General features: G+C 44.1%; 1 protein-coding gene across 1 annotated transcript in view; it reads right to left on the bottom strand.

The window, feature by feature from the left end:
• LOC130283064 (septin-2A) overlaps window positions 1-21,535 on the bottom strand; it is a 104,826-nt gene extending 83,291 nt beyond the window's left edge. The window contains exon 1 of the mRNA XM_056532236.1: window positions 21,325-21,535. The gene's annotated coding sequence lies outside the window, so the exon portion shown is untranslated. The remainder of the gene's footprint in view (window positions 1-21,324) is intronic.
• Between the last annotated feature and the right edge of the window lie 1,019 nt (window positions 21,536-22,554).

Below are 22,554 nucleotides of genomic sequence, written 5' to 3'. Positions count from 1 at the left end.
GATCCCCTACAAGTGGGGTTTCCCAGTGCGCCTTATGGTACACTACAACAATGAACTCCATATTATACGCTCCATGGAAGAGGGGCAGCGTGTTCTCCAATTATGGAAGGTACCTATTCATTCCCAACCCACTAAACAGCGACCCAAGCTGCAAGATGAATGGACTGTTGCCCGATGAGTGCTGGACTACTTCATAGAACGTCTTCACACAGCGTGGTGCTTGGAGGAGACTCGGCTATCTCCGCCTGCAGGAAGACCTAGGCTGCAATACGGACAGTTACCCCCCGGTTGCTGATAGACTTTGGTCTATAGTTCTTTGCTCAAGTATCCTTTAATGCATCGGTTGTGCATTATGTGTTTATGTTCTGTTTGTTTGTTTTCTTGTTTGTTTGTTGGTGTATGTCCTGACTGTTCCTTATCACTCATTGCTGTTCCACTAAAGAAACGGACGCCCTCGCTGGGAGGCGCTCTGTTCCGTTACGCTGATTTTGCCTACGTGAAATTGATAATGTTGTTTTTGTTATTGTACCATGGTGCTGCTATTTGCCAGCTTGAATGTCAATGGCATTAATAGTCCTATGAGGCGTTCCCACCTCTGGAGGGAAGCTAAAACATTGAAGTGCGATGTTCTCTGTCTCCAAGAGACTCACTTGCTATGTCAAGATGCATTTAGATTATCCTGCAGGACATTTCCACATATATACCAGGCTCATCACGTCACCAAGACCCGAGGTGTGGCGATAGCCATTAAAAATACAGTGGCTTTCTCCTTAATTAGTACCCACCCAGACCCCTTGGGCCGTTACTGTATATTGATTGGTTCATTTAATAATATTACCTACACCGTAGTTTCCCTATATGCCCCTAACTCTACGCAATTACCCTTTCTTAGAAGGTTGTTAAAGAAAATCCGATCGGTGCGTCAGGGACACTTGGTGATGTGCGGAGACTATAACTTAACAGTAGACCCAGCAATAGACACGACCTCTCCCCCTACGAGACACCCCATTGCATTGGCAGATACCCTGTGGAAGGAAGAGCTATATGATGTATGGCGGATACAACACGGGGATGAACGTGATTACACTTTTCACTCAGGGGTGCACAACGTATACTCACGATTAGACTTCTTCTTAGTGGACCGCACATTACTACCCCAGATACAGAGCACGACCATTGACGTTATCAAATGGTCGGACCACGCTGCTATTACCCTGTCCCTAACGGAATGCATGACCACAGCCCCTACATATCTTTGGAGGAGTAATCCTTTCTTGCTATCCCACCCTACCCATTGTAGCTTTATTGAGACAGACCTTCTTGAGTTTTTTGGGTTTAACACACCATCTACCCCAGACCCGGGGACTCTCTGGAATGCCCATAAGGCATGCATACGGGGTTCATTTATTAAGCAAGGTGCGATTGCAAAGAAAAATAAAGACAAACGGCTTTCAGAGCTCCTGCACAGCATCCGACAGTTGGAGGCCCAAAATAAGGACAATCCCTCTTCGTCACTGGCTACTAATATCAAAGATTTGAGGTTAGAGCTTCGAGGACTGATGCTGTCCTCGTATGAAAAAGCTTACAGGAAAACTAGGGCTCTTTACTATTCGCAGAATAATAAAGCGGGTAAGCTATTGGCGGCCCGTCTTAAGTCCCAACATGTAAAAAGCAGAATCCCATATCTCTTTCACCCCTTTACGAAACAAAAACTTTACACGCCGACGGACATCGCAAACGGCTTCAGTTCATATTATTCCCATTTATACAATTTGAATGACTCTATCCCTACCTCCCCGTCCTTAGCGACTGACATCACCTCATTCCTGTCCTCTTTAAAATTACCTACCCTAATGCCCTTCCATTTACAAGCACTGAATGCACCTATCACCTTGGAAGAGGTGGACACCACAATTAAAATGCTACCCCGAGATAAGGCCCCGGGCCCTGATGGCTTTGCCAACCACTACTATAAACACTTCAGAAAAATATTGACCCCCCATCTTAGAAATTTCTTCCAATCAGCTATGACCAGGGGATCTTTCCCCAAAGAAAATTCTCAAGCCCTTATAATAACCCTTCCCAAACCCGGTAAATCACCCGATGTTCCCCAAAACTTCAGGCCTATATCCTTACTAAACCAGGACATAAAAATTTTTGCTAAAATCCTAGCCACTCGAATTGCTAAACTCTTGCCCCTTCTTATACACATAGATCAGGCCGGTTTTGTTCCCCATAGACAGACGTACTTCAACACAAGAAGGATGTTGGGAGTTTTCCACCATGTAGCGACACACAAACTTACCATGCTGGCACTGGCACTTGATGCGGAGAAGGCGTTCGACCGCCTTAGGTGGTCGTTTGCCTTCTCCGTACTCCACCGCATGGCATTTGAGGGTCCTATTATTACGGCCATTAGGGCTCTCTACCATAACCCTACTGCCAGGACATTTGTAAATGGAGCTCTATCGGATGAATTTGTTCTCACAAACGGAACTAGACAGGGATGCCCTCTGTCTCCCTTAATATTTGTGCTTGCTATGGAGCCACTGGCACAAGCCATAAGAGAAGATCCACGCATTTCTGGAGTTAAAATAGGTAACACCACTCACACCATCTCATTATACGCGGACGACGTTTTCCTTTCCCTAACCAACCCTGAGATATCTCTAGCAGCAGTGATGGAGCTAATTTCCTCCTATGGTGCACTATCATACTACCATTTAAATGCCTCAAAAACTCAGGCCTTGCCGGTGAATATGCCATTGCCAGTGGTCAATACATTAAAAACACTCTATAACTTTGACTGGCGTGAAAAAGATATCCAATACCTCGGCACCAAATTAGCTAACTCCCAATCCTTAATGTACAAATTGAACTATGGGTCCCTTCTGTCGGATGTGCAGGAGTCCCTACAGACTTTTTCCAAGCACGAAATATCGTGGATTGGTAGAATAGCGACTTTTAAGATGTTTCTTCTTCCCAAATTTTTATATATATATCGCACCTTGCCTATCCCGGTCCCGGACATCTTCTTTGTCAAAGCTAACTCAATCCTTACAAAATTTCTTTGGGGATATAGGAAACCTAGGATAGCCCACCACATATTGACCATGGACAGAGACTCAGGAGGTTTGGCTCTCCCAGATTTGAAATTGTATTATTTAGCCACTTTAGTTTCCATGCTCTATAATTGGTGGAATACGGACAGTAACATTCCATGGATCAACTTGGAACAAACGTTAGCTGCCCCCTTTTCCCTACGAGACTTATTACTCATCCCCTTTTGGACTATCCCCACACCGGATGGGCTGGGCCCAGTAGTTCTAGCCTCTCTTACAGCCTGGTCAACTTTTCATAAAATCACTGGCTCGGAATCTACACCCCACACTTCCCAACTACCGTTTACCTTGATACAGACATTACTTCCCCACACTAACCTGAGTGGCTGGACTGCGAAAGGGGTGGGTTTTGTGAAAGATATTATGCCACAGGGGGTCCTATTACCCTTTCAAGATATCAGTAATCAATACTCGCTACTCTCAACCGAATTCTATAAATACCTGCAGATACGCCACTTATTACAGGGGCTTGTGCCATCGGGATCTCACCAAAATAAGTTAGCCCTTCTACAGATCTGGGGCTCCCAAAAAGGCTTAAAAATCTTTTATAATCAGTTAACACATTCTGTACAATTCACCAAATCTCATCTCCTTAGAAGTTGGGAACGGGACCTAAACAGAATCTTCACACCGGAGGACTGGCGAGGTTCTTTCAAAATGATAAGAATACACCTAAAATGCTCATCTCATATAGAATCAGTTATGAAAACCATATTGCGATGGTATTATACGCCGGACAAGCTGGCACTTATGTATCCTTCTGTCTCACATAAATGCTGGAGGGGCTGCGACTGTAAAGGCACGCTACTCCATACCTTATGGTCCTGTCCTATGATTCAAACGTATTGGACAACTTGTAGGTCCTTGCTGACGGAGACCCTCTCTTACCCGATTCCATGGTCACCACAACTAGTACTTCTTCTGATAGGAGTTAATGATTTACCAACAAAATTTAGAGCACTGGTCTGCATGATATGTGTCATTGCCAAAACGGTGTTACTCCGGAAATGGAAATCTGCCGAAATACCCGCTTCTGACGAATTGCCAGCAGCAATTAACCTTACCTGTGCCTACGAGAAAACGCTATCATTAGGTAACAACACTCACCAAGCTTTCCTATCTAGGTGGAGCTGCTGGCTCCGCTCTACACACTATGTGGGTGTTTAACCCTTTTGCTCTATACAATGCTCCTGCACCCCCCCCCCCCCTCCCCCACACATTCACGGAAGTTTAATCATGCCATTGAACTGCCATGACTATACCATAGTTATCGTCCCATTATAAAACAGCAATGCGATGTTAAAAACTAAGATTGCCATACTGTCATAGTCAAATATGCTTCTTCTATATATTGCCAACTTGTATGTACACCGAGTTTATTTCCTTGTTTTGACTGGTTATGTAAACTTTGCGGCTTACGCTGGGTACACCCGGCTAACTTTGTAAAACTTGAAACTTAATAAAAACTATTCAAAAAAAAAAAAAAAAGTTTTCCACTGGAGTACCCCTTTAAACATGTCCATTAAGCCTCTTACGTAGACAATTACTGTTCAATACATACTGTACTGGGACAGTACCTCTACTAATAGAAGTCACCAGAGCAATGACAGGATCAGCTGCACACAATGACCTCATGTTACATACAGTACAAAGCACATAAGTCACATCTACGCACATGCAGGAAGGCACGAGGACAGAGGGAAAAAAAAACAAAAGGAATTAGTCTCATTTCCTGCACTCGTTCCAGGAAACTAGAAGTAAACTTTCTCATCAAAGACGGGGTACAATTTCCAAGGTAGGAATAGCCACTAAACAAGTGGAAAATTTCTTAACATTAAAATAAATGAAATCCATGCTGCAGATCTAGCTTATTCCTAAAGGATCCATCACCTTTATTAACAACTGTCCCATTGCAAAGATAGATGTTTGCAGTAACTTACACTAAGCTAGTAAAAATACCTTCAGAATTAGAAACAAATGCAGCAGGAATAATTTGCCATGGATCTCGCCACAAACCAGCAGCAAAATCCCAATACGTTATATGTAGATTCACTGCAGATTTGACCCGTGGCACTAAAGTCACAGCAAGTTTTTCCAATGTGAATTTTGCAGAAAAAATAAAAAATTCACACTTGTGAAAGGGGCTGCTTCTGCTGCTTGTGTATGGTTTTCTGCTGACTAATTTCAGATTTATGGAACAGTCACAGAATTTTTATGCAACAAAGTGTGTTGCGTGTGAATATACATTGCATTCAAAAAGTCTTCAAACACTTTTTTCATATTTTGTTATGTTGCAGCCGTGTGCTAAAACAAGTCATAAATACGAGTTTCCCCCCCAATATTTTGCACTTATTAACCTATAATGACATAGGGGGACATTTATTGAAATCTGTGCAGAGGAAAAGTCGACCACTTGCCCATAGTAACCAATTAGATTGCTTTTTTTATTTTTTGGAGGCCCTTTTCAAAAACAAAAGCAAGAATCGGATTGGTTGCTATGGGAAACTGGTCAACCCTCTACACAGGTTTTGATAAATCTTCCACATTGGGACAGCAGAGTCCCATTGCTTTTAATGGGATTCTTCTGCACTGTGAACACGGCAGAAATCCCGATTCCGGCCTCCATTGAAAGAATTGATTTCAGTTCTTTTGCCGAAATTTGCTCAGAAATAAATTGCCATCTATGGAGACGGCCCATTTCTGAGTGGTCCCAGCACCCGCGGAACATGCCATTTTGCAGAATGCCTGCATGTTTCCTGGGTGGATATTCTGCAAATTTTCTGTGTGAATGAGGCCTTACTGGCAAAATATATAAGTTGCCAATCAAACTGCACCCAAACCAGGAACAGTAGTAAAATAGAGTAAAGGAAAACTGATCGTGAGTTTAAAGGTTTGCCAATAAAGAAGCATAAACTGGAGAGCAAAATATGCAAAGTGTTACAGTGAATGATTCTCACTACCACTTTTACAATAAACATTGTAACAATAGTTCTACAACGATCATCGCTCCTTCAGGAATGGTCTGTTAGTACACACCATAGTGCTGGGCGGTATACCGGTATGAACCGGATACTGTTTTTTTTTTCTCCCACGGTATGGATTTTTGCCCATACCGCTATACCGGTCGGGCCCCTCCCCCACCCTCCGAGTCAATAAAAAAAAAAATTAAACTTACCCGTAATGGGGGTGGTCCGGGCCATCCATCCTTACTGTAGTGTCCGCCGGCATTCCGGGTGGAGGGTAAACCGGTCCGGGCTGTCCTTCTTCTCCGGGGGTCCTCTTCTCCACTCCGGGCAGGCTCCGGCCTAGTAGGCTGCATAGACACCGCTACGCCGTGACGTCAGGTGCGTCGCTGCGTCTATGCAGCGTTACTAGGCCGGAGCCTGCCCGGAGTGGAGAAGAGGACCCCCGGAGAAGAAGGACAGCCCGGACCGGTTCACCCTCCACCCGGAATGCCGCCGGACACTACAGGAAGGATGGATGGCCCGGCTCACCCTCCCCGGTCGGTCCCTGCAGCAACTGGGAAGGTGAGTCAGGGTTCTGGGATGGACAGGGGTCTGTATAATATACTATACCTACAGTAGGCCCTCCAGCTGTTGCAAAACTACAACTCCCAGCATGCCCGGACAGCCAACGGCTGTCCGGGCATGCTGGGAGTAGTAGTTTTGCAACAGCTGGAGGCACCCCTAGTTGGGAAACACTGACCTATACTATACACTAATATATAGTCCAACATGCTGGGAGTTGTAGTTTTGCAACAGCTGGAGGCTGTAGGGTTGTTTGTTACATCTATTTAAAAGGGTACTCCACTGCCCCAGTGTTCAGATCATTTAGTTCCGCTACGCCACCTCAATGCAAGTCTCAATGTAAAAAAAAAAATACCATGAAATACCATGATACCGTGATACTTTAGAAAAATACCGTGATACTCATTTTTGGTCATATCGCCCAGCACGAACACACCATATATTCCATAAAATGGCCTGTGGAGAAGGAGAAGTCTAGATGAATAGAATTTTCACCTGCAATGGAAATGGCCACATACAAGAAAACCAGAAGCAGTAGCCAAAGTTTGGCAATTACAGTCACAATTTGGGTTCTCACAAAGTTTGCTGCTTCAGTGTTTTTGGATCTTTAGTCAGATGTTTCTACGCTATAGTGAAGTACAAGTATAAGCCTTTTATAAATTCTTTTACTTTTATTGACAAATACATCAAGTTTATGCCAAGACTCAATATTTGTAGTGTTGACCCTTCTTATTCAAGACTTCTGCAATTCGCCATGACATGCTAGATAAGTGGTTCTTGGCCAAATTCTGACCAATGGTAACCCATGCATGTCTAGTCAGTGCTTAGAGTTGATCTTTTTGTTTGTCCATAGGTGTTCAAAGGGATTGAGATCTGGGGAGATTCCTGCCCCTGGACCCACATTATCAATGTATTGTTCACTGAACCATGTTAGCTATCTCTTTAGCCTTGTAACATTGTTCAACACTAAATTGCTCCTGGAGCGACGACAGAAGTTAATCCTAAGGGTGCATTCCCACAGGGCGTATACGCAGCGTATTTTATGCTGGGCAAAATTTACGGCAGCAGCGGAAAATACGCTGCGTATTCCTTGCTCACTATACACACAGGGCTTTCCGGCGGCAGCCCTATGTGTGCAGTGAGTTTTGGAGGCGGAGCCGCGCGTCACAGACACGCCGGCACACGGCCCGCCTCCAAAACTCACTACACGCATAGGGCTGCCGCCGGAAAGACCTGTGTGTATAGTGAGCAAGGAATACGAAAAAATATATGTTGTCCCTACCAGGGACTGAGGTGCCTTCTAAAATGTAACTTTTAATAATGTAGTTTAAAAATACCGATCCACAAACAAAAAAATAATAATAAATCTTCAAGAAGTGATATTATCACACTGTTGCGACTATTGAGACCAAAGACGCGGTAGGTATAGCACCAGTGGTTAGGTACACACCATGCTATAATTATATAATCCTAGATGTGATGTTGACACGATCATGTATAGTAATCAACAATATTTATCAATATATTTTCCCTGCTCCCAACGCGTTTCCATGTAGGGGTTAGAGTATATAGTTATCCCCCACACTTCTTCAGGGGATTAGGTCTATGGTTAAGGCACACTCTGGAGTCAAGTATCACGCTAATATGTCACTGGTTGATAAATCTGCCCATTTAAAGAGACATATACAATGACACCCAGAGGATAACCACCATGAAGCAAACTGCGTCAATAGAGCTCCGGCTCTATGATTAGCTATCGCGTCCAGAGACCAGCCAGGGCGTTTCTCACCATCCCGGTTAGTGCCTATAACGATAAAAAATCATGGACATCTCCCTTAGTAACCAGTAGATGACTTACCCCTCTTTGCTGTTTTTCGTGCATTAGCAAGTAGGTACTTACTGTCTACTGGATCAAATTAAATGAGAGAGCCGGGCACTGAAAAAATAATATGCCCTTATTTAGAATCTCATTCAAACAGAATGTGTGGAGCATATACAAAGTAGCCGCATAATAACTAACAAGAGGTAAGTAATTCAGACAACATTTTATTACTTACCTCTTGTTAGTTATTATGCGGCTACTTTGTATATGCTCCACATACTCTGCTTGAATGAGATTCTAAATAAGGGCATATTATTTTTTCAGTGCCCGGCTCTCTCATTTAATTTGATCCAGTAGACAGTAAGTACCTACTTGCTAATGCACGAAAAACAGCAAAGAGGGGTAAGTCATCTACTGGTTACTAAGGGAGATGTCCATGATTTTTTATCGTTATAGGCACTAACCGGGATGGTGAGAAACGTCCTGGCTGGTCTCTGGACGCGATAGCTAATCATAGAGCCGGAGCTCTATTGACGCAGTTTGCTTCATGGTGGTTATCCTCTGGGTGTCATTGGTTGATAAATCTGCCCATTTAAAGAGACATATACAGTGACATATTAGCGTGATACTTGACTCCAGAGTGTGCCTTAACCATAGACCTAATCCCCTGAAGAAGTGTGGGGGATAACTATATACTCTAACCCCTACATGGAAACGCGTTGGGAGCAGGGAAAATACATTGATAAATATTGTTGATTACTATACATGATCGTGTCAACATCACATCTAGGATTATATAATTATAGCATGGTGTGTACCTAACCACTGGTGCTATACCTACCGCGTCTTTGGTCTCAATAGTCGCAACAGTGTGATAATATCACTTCTTCAAGATTTATTATTATTTTTTGTTTGTGGAACGGTATTTTTAAACTACATTATTAAAAGTTACATTTTAGAAGGCACCTCAGTCCCTGGTAGGGACAACATATATTTTTTCTTGATCTATTGCAGAGAGGTATTATGTATTAAACCTGGGTATATGTATGGCCAAACTTTTCATACACTAATATTTCCTGAGAAAGGAATACGCAGCGTATTTCCAGCTGCTGCCGTAAATTTTGTGCAGCGGGAAATACGCTGCGTATATGCCAGGTGGGAATGCACCCTAAAACAGCAAACTTTGAGAAAACTAAAATTTATGTCAGTCTCAAACCCTTTGGCCATGACTGTACATTTAAAGGAGAAGTATCGCACAGAAAAACGTATCCCTTATCCAAAAGATAGGGGATAAGTTTTAGATTGGGGGGGTCCGACCACTGGGACACTGGCTCTCCATGAAACCTGGGAACAAAGCGTGTCGACCTCCGCACAAAGTGGCAGCCGATATGCCCCCTCCATGTATCTCTATGGGAGAACTGGATATAGCCGAATGGCTCTCCAATGGGAATATACAGAGGGGGCATGGGTCAACACACACTGTTCCCGGAAAGAGACAAAGTTCTGTGCAGGAGATCCCAGGGGGTGTCCAACTGCTGAGTCTTATAAATATATTGTAACTTTTTCGTTTTAACCTGGCGCTCTATTGGTTGTCCCAATCTATTGTGTGCGTCTAATCAGTGAGCGTGTTCAATCCATGTGAGAATGTTACCATCTATGGCGCCAATTCAGACGGGAAAACCAATTTAGCTACACTTCTTCCTTGTGCAAAAACTGCCTATGCAAAGGAATATAAAAGTACCAATAACTAAGTGAATTATCATAGGGTGTCATTGTCTTCCGTTTAATTAATTTATGGCCAACTTCAGGGCCAAATAGGTATTTCCATGCAGTATTGTATGTTTTGGCTGCCAGTTCATATATAGACACATTTTCAACCACAATATTAGTTTAGTTTAGGAGACCACTACCTGTGAGGCAATAAATACATAATTTCGTATTTGTTGCTGGGATTTAGTATTTGCTTTTCTTTTTATAGAATGGGGTTTTAGTTTTTTTGTTTTTTTTTGGCACAGGAGACTGCCTTTGATATAAGTAAGGGATGTGGACAATGCGGGATGCTGGTTACCTAACAGTGAGTGAGTCCGACCATGACCAACATTTCATATAGATTCATCTAAATGTCATAGATCCAGATTTATCAAACTGTGTGAGAGGAAAAGTGGAGGGATTTTTTCCCAGAAGCCAATCACAGCTCTGCTTTCACTTTACCAGAGCTAGTTAGCTGAGCTGCGATTGGTTGCTGTGGGAAAATCTCTCTATTTTTTTCTCCCACACAGTTTGATAAATCTGAGCCATAGTGATGTCACAGTCACAAAAAAGAAAGAGAATGTGACGTTTAAAAGTAGTATATTAAAAAAAAAAAAACACACAATATTTCATACATATAAAATTAGACCATGCATAGTATTATAGTGAATGTAACTGGGTAAATATCACAATGACACTCTAGAGCAGTGTTTCCCAAGCAGGGTGACCCCCAGCTGTTGCAAGACTACAACTCCCAGCATGCTGGGAGTTGTAGTTTTGCAACAGCTGGAGGCACCCTGCTTGGGAAACACTGCTCTAGAGATCCATCATACAACCATATTGTATGCCAGTTGTGTAAATATTTGTACTGGTATTGGCCATAAGTACAGTGGGACTGACCAGTTGTGAATCTGTCATCTGGATCAAATTGGCTTGCTCTGAGCATCAATAAAGGGTTTTTCTTTTATAATACACTTGGATTACCCTGGGAAAAATGTATTTTTATTTTTCTGAAAGGGTTTTTGCAGTTTCCCCCTGTCTGATCTGACATTGGGCACGGAGGAAGGCTGTGACACGCTGAACAAGACAGCTGCTGAGGAAGCCATCATGTACGACCTAGGTGCATCATAGGTGCGGGTACCACCTTTATAACAGTGTCTGCTGCAGATTTGCGCAAATCAATAGAACAATGATAAAACACTTCAATGTACATGTAAATGTTCCCCTAAAGATCTGTCATGAGACTATGCTGTACTATAAAATGACAAGTAATGAGCTACTATATTAAACAGCACAACAACAACAAAAAATAGCCACTAACAAACAATATAGAGGACTCGTAGCTAGGAGTCCACTGTATTGATGAACCCTGGGCGTTACCATGCTATCAAATTAAAACCATGTTAGAAATTCCTAAATATTTCCTATGTCTTTCAACGTTGCGTATTCCCAAAAAAGGCAAAACAAAATAAAATGCCCCCCCTTGGAAAAAAAAAATATGAAGGGAAGTGCTAACTAGCTGGCACTATGAGCCCCACCCTACCATAACAAAGCAAAGTGAACACAAAGTTCTGCCAAGAAATGAGAAGGTGAGGGGCAACGTAATCTGTTTAGTTACCCAAACTGTTTAACCGCTCACTTGCCAATATATCATACATCAATCTGTTATGAAACATCATTACCAAACTTTTTTCTACATTTTTATTAGTTTTCTTACAGGCTAAAACTCTCAACCTGTTTAGACCAGTTCACTAAAACAGGATTTGACAGGATTGTGTTTAACACACACAGGGATTTGCATACTAACATGTATAATGCAAAATAAATAAATAAATGGGGGGGGGGGTCTCGATGAGCACTGCTGTCTGGTTTACACCACAGTTACACTGGACTTTTGCAGTATATTTAAAGGGGTACTCCGCCCCATGGAGACATTCTCCAAACCCCTATGTTACATCACTGTGCTCCATGCACTGTTCCTCCTATGGCTTCAAGAGGTTGTTTGAGAAAACAGAATTTTCTTCATGTTTGGGGTGGTGTAAAAATGATATACATGCTACACTCATTCCCTCCGGTCCCCAACATTCCCAGTCCCCTGCTAGTCTCCACTTCTTCTAGTTACTGTGCTTTCCATTTCCCACATGACCTATCTGCCTCACTGGTTGAGAATGTAGATCCTGTGGGGTCAGGACATCTTAGGAACATGAAACAAGTGGAAATCAGAGAAGGTGAGTGCAGCATGTTTACTACCTTACACCTCCCTACCCATGAAGAAAATGTAGTTTTTCCTGGACAACCCCTTTAATGAATTGATGTACAATTATTCTGCCCCCCCCCCCCTATATGATCTGTGCCTCTGTCTGCCCCCCTATATGATCTGTGCCTCTGTCTGCCCCCCTATATGATCTGTGCCTCTGTCTGCCCCCCTATATGATCTGTGCCTCTCTCTGCCCCCCTATATGATCTGTGCCTCTCTCTGCCCCCCTATATGATCTGTGCCTCTCTCTGCCCCCCTATATGATCTGTGCCTCTCTCTGCCCCCCTATATGATCTGTGCCTCTCTCTGCCCCCCTATATGATCTGTGCCTCTCTCTGCCCCCCTATATGATCTGTGCCTCTCTCTGCCCCCCTATATGATCTGTGCCTCTCTCTGCCCCCCTATATGATCTGTGCCTCTCTCTGCCCCCCTATATGATCTGTGCCTCTCTCTGCCCCCCTATATGATCTGTGCCTCTCTTTGCCCCCCTATATGATCTGTGCCTCTCTCTGCCCCCCTATATGATCTGTGCCTCTCTCTGCCCCCCTATATGATCTGTGCCTCTCTCTGCCCCCCTATATGATCTGTGCCTCTCTCTGCCCCCCTATATGATCTGTGCCTCTCTCTGCCCCCCTATATGATCTGTGCCTCTCTCTGCCCCCCTATATGATCTGTGCCTCTCTCTTCCCCCCTATATGATCTGTGCCTCTCTCTGTCCCCCTATATGATCTGTGCATCTGTCTGCCCCCCCTATATGATCTGTGCCTCTCTCTGCCCCCCTATATGATCTGGGCCTCTCTCTGCCCCCTATATGATCTGGGCCTCTCTCTGCCCCCTATATGATCTGGGCCTCTCTCTGCCCCCCTATATGATCTGGGCCTCTCTCTGCCCCCCTATATGATCTGGGCCTCTCTCTGCCCCCCTATATGAACTGTGCCTCTCTCTGCCCCCCTATATGAACTGTGCCTCTGTCTGCCCCCCTATATGAACTTTGCTTCTGTCTGCCCCCCCATATGAACTCTGCCTCTGTCTGAACCCCCATATAAACCGTGCCTCTGTCTGCCCCATTAAATGAACTGTGCCTTTGTTTGTCCCATACTGCTCCACTCTGGCCTCTTCTTTTCAGGCCTATTTAGAGCAGATGATGCAGGCCAGGGCCAGACTGGAACCAAAAATAGGCCTGGGCATATTAGACTAGGCCATCCATTTTTTTTTTCCGGTAGGGGTCGCAGCAGTCAGATACCCACCAAAATAAAATGGGCTGCATAGTCTAAAATCCCTTCGGTTGAAGCATCTCTCCAGTTCTTGCAAAGCTACAACTCATGTCTGCAGATCTCCAGGCATTATGGGAGTTGTATTTTTAGAACAGTTAGAGAGCCAAAGATTTTGGGGCAGTTTCACTCATCATCACTGCAGAAATTAAAAGGGACTACAGCTCTGATAAGATAGTCAGGAAAAATACACAATGGTATAATGACTCACAGGAGACGTCTTCTCTATTGTTCCTTTTCTTCTTAATTTGGTCCAGACGCCAGGTCTTCTTCCAGCTACATCTTCTCTCTGTTGAGTTTGATGCCCGATCATCACTGGTTCCTTATCCTCTGTATGGAGACAATAATCTTTATAACCCTGCTATATACTGTACGCACAGAATATAACCCTGCCACACACTTTCTTCTGTTTGGCAGAATCTTGCCCCTGTACTGCCCTCCTTCAGACCCCTAAGGGCTAGTCCACACTGCAGACATTCAGCCAGCTGAATATCTGCTTACAGCAGATGCCACCAAAGTGCGCCATCTCATAGATGGCAATGCAGTCTGGTAAAAATCAGCCCAAAGAATGAACAATGAATGTTCATTCTTTGGGCAGATGTCCATTCAACTGCAGCAATCCTGCACTTTGCACAGAGCAGCAGAATCCCATGGAAAACAATGGGATTCTGCTGCAAGTGGATTTCTGCTGACAGAATGTCCCCAGTGTGAACGAGACCTAAGTGTCCCCAGACCCCTTAGTACTCTTTTAGACCCATCTTTCCCCTCCTCCTTCAGAACACCAAGTCCCCCCCAGTCATCCTCCTTTTTACTTTTCTGCCCCCCAGCCTCCTTCTCCTCTGCACTCCCTTTAGTCAAGACACCTTCATACTTTTCTGCCCCCCCAACCTCCTTCTCTGCACCCTTCTTTAGTTATGCACCTTCATACTTCTCTGCACCCTTCTTTAGTTACGCACCTTCATACTTTTCTCCCCTCCCCCACAGCCTCCTTCTCCTCTGCACCCCCTTTAGTCAAGCACCTTCATACTTTTCTACCCCCACAGCCTCGTTCTCTGCACCCTTCTTTAGTTATGCACCTTCATACTTTTCTACCCCCCCAACACCCTCCTTCTCCTCTGCACCCCCCTTTAGTCCTGTACCTTCATACTTTTCTGCCCCTCCCCCCAGCTTCCTACTCTGCACCTTCATACTTTTCTGCCCCCCGACAGCCTCCTTCTCCTCTGCCCCCCCCCCACAGCCTCCTTCTCTGCACCCTTCTTTAGTTATGCACCTTCATACTTTTCTGCCCCCCATGCCGCCTCCTCCTCTGCACCCCTTTAGTCATGCACCCTCATACTTTTCTGCCCCCCCCCCACAGCCTCCTTCTCTTCTGCACCCCACTGTAGTCATGCATCTTCATACTTTTCGGCCCCCCCTTAACCTCCTTCTGTTCGTGACGTCATGCCCCCTCCATTCATGTTTATGGGAGGGGGCGTGGCAGTGAGTCACCAGTCATCCGGCACGGAGCGGCGTTCGCTCCATGCACGGATGACTGGAGTGCCTCGCTGGAGATCGCGGAGGTCCCCAGCGATCAGATATCTTATCCCCTATACTTTGTATAGGAGATAAGATGTTTATCGGGGAAGTACCCCTTTAAATCGTGGCCAGTTCTACCATTTTCAGCTGCATTACCTGGCAATGTGTCAATGGGGCCCTTCAGATAAAACTTGCTGTTTTAATCTGTTCTTCATTCAGGTCATTATTTGGCAGCAGATTATTCCCTTCCCTGTATTTCAGCTGCATATTTATAGGGGAATTAGGAAAAGCAGGTCACACATCCTTATGTGTAAGAATTAAGGCTTATACAATCATACCATCCTCGTGAACGTACTACCTTCCCACTTTAGGTCCTCTAATAAAAATCTTTGGATAAAGGGGTTTACCCACTAAGAGAGTTGATCAAACTAGGTGTGTACTATATATATATATATATATATATATATATATATATATATATATATATATATATATATATATATGTACTGTATATGGTAGACAACTGCATAGTTCTCTCTTTTTTTTCCAAAGGTAAATAACTTACATCCTGTACTGTTCTTCTCACCCATCAATCTTATCACTTGCTGGGTTCCTCTTTGTGGTCATGTGACACTGCACACACTCTCACAACCTCTCTTGCTTGCATGAGTTACAGACCAGAAGACTGCAACTAAACTGAGCATGTGTGACCACCATGGTGGATTTCATCAGGTGATTGACTGGCTCTAGAAATATGTAATTTCACATTAAGTATGAGTTTAGACTTCGGAAATTCAAGAACCATTTTAAATGAGTAATTCGGGCATGGCTTAGGATGCGACACCGTACGCCAAAAAGATGCCAGACTAAGAGAGAGTCTAAGAATGTAACAGATTTGTTACAGAGCCTCAGCCATTTTGATAAATCTGGCACATTCTTAGCTCTTCTAGTCTAAGTTAACACTGTCTTAGGGTGAGTTCACATTAAGGTTTGTCCCCACGGTTTCCGTGTACGGTTTCATATTTGGAACCGTATGCAACCGTATTGAAAACCGTATCCATAGGCAATGCATTGGAAACTGTATGCAACCTGATGCATTCGGTTGCGTGCGGTTTGTTTGTAATACGGTTTGTTTTTTTCCCCCGTACTCAAAACCGTGTTTTGTGCTGAGTGACAAACCGTATTGTAACCGTATACAGCTTTTGTAACATGGAAGTCAATGAGGACCGTAGTGAGCCATATGTGTCTATCCGGTTTTTATCTTTACACATGCGCACTGCGATTCTAAAGTCCCATCCACCGAACAATTTAAACTTTATTTAAAAAAAGAACAAAAATCTTAAAACCGGATTTGATGCAATTGTTAAAAACCGTATGGAACTGGACAAAAAAAATTTCAAACAGTATTCAGTTAAAAACCGTATACACGTTCTTTTTAAGCACACGGTTGCATAAAGTTTGGTCCAGTTTTGAGGTATACGGTTTTGACTAAAAAAACTTATAGAAAACCTTGGGGGACAAACCGTGATGTGAACCCACCCTTAGAAGTAATTTCAGTAAATCTGGACCAATGGCTTATCCCATACTAGTACTATGTAGGGCAAGTCACTGCAGTTTTTCTGCTATTGTAAATCACTATGTAATGCATGTTACGCATATGCTACCAAGTTTTGTTTGTAAGTATTCTTTAATGTAAAAAAAAAAAAAAAAGTTTCAAAGAAAAAACAGGACACAACCTGCACTTCAAAGAAGAGCTGCAATGTAAGATCAGAGCATATCAACAAGTGGAGGAAGGAGCATGGTTGGTCTGATGAGATTTCCCATGCCACTGCCCCACCAAAGAGGACTTGAGGGATTAAGCGCACCTACCTCTGTAGTAAACAATGTACTCCTCGAGAGACAACCACTTCTGCCATATCGTGCAATAGGGATAGCACTAACACAGATCCTATTACAGCACTGGGACTCAATTGTTTTAAAGAATTTTAAAGTTGTCAGGGTTGTTTGGTTTTTTTAACCCTAAAACTGCTCAGTCCACTCAATGGCTCTCACAGCAGAGATGTCTTTCCAGCTTTACAAGCATTTGTGGAATGTCAGAGAGGCTCTTCCTTTCCTGCACTACAGCGATTGGGAACACATTTTATTTCTGTATATAGAACTGAATGTAGACATGGGTAGAAATGCCATTACTATACGTACATTTATTGTAACAACTAGAAATTCTGGTAGGCTATGGACCGTGTGAACACTGCATGTGCTTCCTCCAAAATACCTAAGGCAGTCTTCAGACTAGCAGATTGTGTACAATTATGGGAACTGGGCATCTCAGGAATTTCTAAGATGTGGCGCTGATGGGATGGCAGAAGGAAAGACTCTTGAGCCTTGTGGGGCCCTGCCGATGAAAGGCTCAGGTCTAGGCCTGGAGAAGCTCTAATTGCATTTCCTGCATGTGTAGAGTGGAGATGAAGGCTCTTCTCATTACAGCCAACACCGCTGAATCTACAAAACATTACAGCAAGGGTGTCCGGCAATATCGTAATTCCAGTTCTATATAATACTGTAAAATTGCACAAATCATGGAACAAGGTTCTGTACTAGAATCCTGGATTTGATCATGACCAATGTGAAAGATCCGTTTTTCTACCAATTTAATACTATGAAAAAGAATAATAGAAAAAATATATATAACAGACACCCAGACTAAACTCCTGAACAGTAGTGTGAACAGAACCCCATATGTCAGGGGAAAGTATATTTGGTTATTAATGGTGAATTCTATTCAATGATGGCATGTCAAGCCCCGCTGCCATCACATGTTATTATCTGACTCATTCACTGCATTACTTTTCCTATGGAGTGGCTGGAGTGAAGAGCACTGCCGTGCACTTCATTAGCTTATAAAGCACACTTACAGTACTGAGAGCCGATGCAATCTTAACTTTTGACATGACAAAGATTTTATTTTATTTTTTAACTTTAGACGCAGCGATCAACTTTGATCACCGCGTCTAAAGAGTTAATACCGGACATCACCACGATTACGGCTACCGTTAGCCACCAGGACCAACCCAATATGATGCGAGGTCACCGTGTGACCCCACGTTATATCGCGGGAGGGGGCGCAGGACATACAGGTACACCCTGCGTCCTTAAAGGGGTACTCTGGCCTCAAGACATCTTATCCCTTATCCAAAGGATAGGGGATAAGATGTGTGATCGTGGGGGCCCCGCCGCTGGGGACCCCCGCAATCTAGCATGCAGCACCGACCTGTAAGTACTGCCAGAAGTGCTGGAGGTTCTCAGTCTTTTGCCTCCCGGCCACGGGGACGGAGTATTGTCATGCCCCGCCTCCTCAATGCAAGTCTACGGGAGGGGGCGTGACGTCACAATACTCCATCCCCGTGGTCGGGAGGCAAAAGACTGCGAACCTCCAGCACTTCCGGCAGTAGTTACAGGTGGGTGCTGCATGCTAGACTGCGGGGGTCCCTTGAATAGGGGATAAGATGTCTTGGTGCCAGAGTACCCCTTTAAGAGGATATTCTCATCTGTCTGCTTACACTTCCAAGATTGCTGGCAGATGGACTGGGGTCAGAGGCAGGTTATTTGCTTCTGTGTCTCCCAGAAGCTAAAGGACTATGCCTGCAAGGACAAGATAAATTGGCTTAGATAAGCCAAAGCAGGGAGCTCCTCTGGCCTCTACAAAGGGAGTGGGGTCTCCACTGTTTCTAAAGCAGAGCTAGTGGACAGGATCCCAGGCAGCCAGATGTCAACAAGAGGGGAATAAGAGATATCTACAGAACCAGAAAAGTTTGCTAACTTAAGTCAATTGCAAACTTGTTTAGGCTGCCTTGCCCTACACATGTTTAAGGAGATGAGAATTCCCCTTTAAGGTTATCATCTATGTAGAAGATAGGGGGTTAACTAGCTGACTGAGAAAACGGAGGTCAATTGTCCAAAGATTGAATGAAGCAGCAGCATGCACACTTGGCAACTGTACCGTTATGCTGAGCGCTGAACTTGGAATTGTTCAAAAGTCAGTGAATGGAGTGGTGATTGAGCATATGCGTTGCCACTCCATTCACTTGGGGTGCTATTTGTCCAGTCCTTTAAAGGGTACTCAGGGCAAATAAAATGTATCTCCTATCCAGGCCAGTGAATTGCTGAGCGGGCCGTCACTGAAGCCCCTCTCCGAGTGTGCAGAGGACAGGCGAGTATCCGGCCACTGTACAGGAGATTGTGTAGAAGCCCAAGAACCACCCCCGCAATCATCCTGTGGATAGAGGATACATTTCATTTCTCCCGGAGTTTCCCTGTAAGGTTTTGTTGGGATACTGACAAAAGTGGGTTCTCTCATGATTAAAAGTCATAAACCAGCCATAAAGAAGGTGATGAATAGCAGACTGGTGGAATGCAACCACTGGGAAGTCATCATAAATCCAAATACAGTTCCTAAAAGCCCCAACAAGGAACCTTCCCCCCCCCCCCCCCCCCCCCTTATCAGCTGTCCATAATGGGGAGAAAGGTGCTAAGCTTAAAGGGGTACTCCCCTGGCCAGCGTTCAGAACATTTAGTTAATGGGATGACTGACTTCCTGTGGACTACAAGGTGACATCATCACCTACCAGATCCATCTGCCATCTCTATGACATCAGGATATATAGTAGGTATATATCACACTGCTGTTCATGCTCCTTTTTTTCTGTTCGTAGTGATTTTTCCCCAAAACATGGCAAAAATAGAGATATTGGGGGAGATTTATCAAAACTTGAGCAGAGGAAGAGTGGTGCAGTTGTCCATAGCAACTTATCAGATTGCTACTTTCATTTATGAATGGGCCTCTGGGAAATTAAAAATCTGACTGGTTGCTATGGGCAACTGCACCCCTTTTCCTCTGCATAGGTTTTGATAAATGTCTCCCATTGTACGGAAATTGTGCAATATGGTAAAAATGTGTAATTTTTCTGCAAAAAACACAGCTAAAATTCAGTTATAAGGGGGGGGATATTTATCAAAACCTGTGTAGAGGAAGAGTGGTGCAGTTGCCCATGGCAACCAGATTCCCTCTTTCATTTTTAAAGAGGCCTCTGAAAACTGAAAGCAGCAATCTGGTTGCCATGGACAACTGTTCGACATTTCCTCTACACAGGTTTTGATAAATGTCCCTGTGGGAAAATTCAACATGTAAACACAACCTAAAGACATCAAATCTTCATAAAACACCAATTGTGACTATAGGTTATTCGGTATGAACCGGTATACCACCCAGCACTAACAAAAACCAAATGGAGCCTATTCCATGCCTGCCACACCAGCAAAAAGAGGTAAGCATACATTAGAAGACTATGCTGCACTAGATAAGCAAAACAATAACCTTTAAAATCTGCGCTGCAGGTTGAAGGGCTTGTGACCTGGGTAGAAGGTACATAAGCAGTATATTTCCCTTGTCAGTTTCCCAAGCACCTAGTCTCCCCTGCAGTCCTCTTCTCCACTCCTTCTGGTGACATGCCATGTGGACAGGAATGCCAACTCAGTGTAGACCTCAGAGATCAGGTAACTCCTGTCCACACACCACATCATTGGGAGTAGTGAACAAGAGAGACTAGGCACTGGGGAAACCAGCAGCGGTGGGGAATGGGCCAGGTAAGTATACCGCTTTTGTATTCTTAATGCAGCCTGGGCCACATAGAAAATAAAGCACCCCTTCCTGGACAACCACATGCAGCCTTTTGAAAGCTTGTATGATCACCCCCGAAGGCTACTGTGTGTGGGGGCAGATCTCTAAGCAATATTATATATATATATATATATATATATATATATATATATATATATATTAGAGCTAGTGTTTCCCATCCAGGATGCCTCCAGCTGGTGCAAAACGACTACGTCTCCAACATGCCTGCTAGGAGTTGTAGTTTTGCACCAGCTGGAGGCACCCTGGATGGGGAGCACTGTACTACAGTGATAACATCCTGCCCGCCTCCCCTGTATCCATGTCACAGGTGGATAGTGATGCTCCTGGCTGTACACTGTATGGTAAAGGGGTCCCCTGCCGCCTCACCTGACACTTATGGCTTCCGCTAGTACACACCGGGCGCTCCTATCACGGTGCCGCTCTACTTTGGAATCCGAGCCCCTCCCAGCCGCAGTCCTCCGCAATCCCACAATGCACCGCGGTGGTAATAGACTCTATGGTACGTGTTCAGTTTCAGCAATAGCAGTGATGGGAGAGCGTGTTACAGAGCGTCCTATCAGCTGGGAGGACGGGAGGCTGTGGGAATGTAGTTAGGTTCTGTGGGAACGTGTCCTGTGACTTGTCTACAGCACACGTGACGTGTTTCGTTACATTGTATACGGCTCTAGAGCAGTGTTTCCCAACCAGGGTGCCTCCAGCTGTTGCCAAACTACAACTCCCAGCATGGTTCGGCTGTCCGGGCATGCTGGGAGTGGTAGTTTGGCAACAGCTGGAGGCACCCTGGTTGGGAAACACTGCTCTAGAGAGAACTGATACATTGTAAGTGTCTATAGAGCTGCATAGTTTTTTGTATCCTTGGGCGTTGACCTTTACCTGTGAGCGCCACACCATGTTTTTGCAATACAGTTCCCGTATCAGGTTTTTGATTTAAAAAAAAAACGGATTCCTCAAAACCTTACTAGGCTGGGTTCACACCACGTTTTTGTCATACTGTTCAATCAGTTTTTCTATAGAAAACTGTATGGCAAAAAAATGGATGAAACCGTATGGGAAAAAGTAAACCGTATGCGTTTTTAAACTGTATACTGTTTTTAAAAGTGCATAAGGTTCCATCCGTTTGAATGTTTTTTTTTTTTTTAAACATACGTTTTTAACAATGTCCATTTTTAATGGGAGGGGTGTTGGGTGGGGACTTTAGGATGCAAATGTGCATGTGCAAAGTAATAAACCGTATACGGTTTCGTGTATGGAACCGTATACATTTGTGTTTCCCATTGACATTCATGTTAAAAAAAAAAAAACATGCGGTTGCAGTACGACCATGGTCCAGTGGAAAACCGCATACAGAGCAAAAATGAGCCGACCGGAGTCAGCGTTTCGCTCCTGTCGGCTCATTGAAATGAATTACATACGGGCGGCATACAGCAGGGATATGGGAGCGCCCCGTATGCGGTCCCGTATGGCTGAAAATGTGATGTGAACCCAGCCTTAACCACGGTTTTGAGTACGGAATTTTTTTTTATTGCAAGCAAACCATATGCAACCGGGTGCATACGGTTTTCAATTATTTGTCTATGTATACGGTTTTCAATAAGG

The sequence above is a fragment of the Hyla sarda genome, chromosome 1, assembly GCF_029499605.1.
Source record: "Hyla sarda isolate aHylSar1 chromosome 1, aHylSar1.hap1, whole genome shotgun sequence".
Lineage (NCBI taxonomy): Eukaryota > Metazoa > Chordata > Amphibia > Anura > Hylidae > Hyla > Hyla sarda.
Note: the sequence above shows the minus strand (reverse complement) of the source record. Positions and strands in the feature narration are given on the sequence as shown.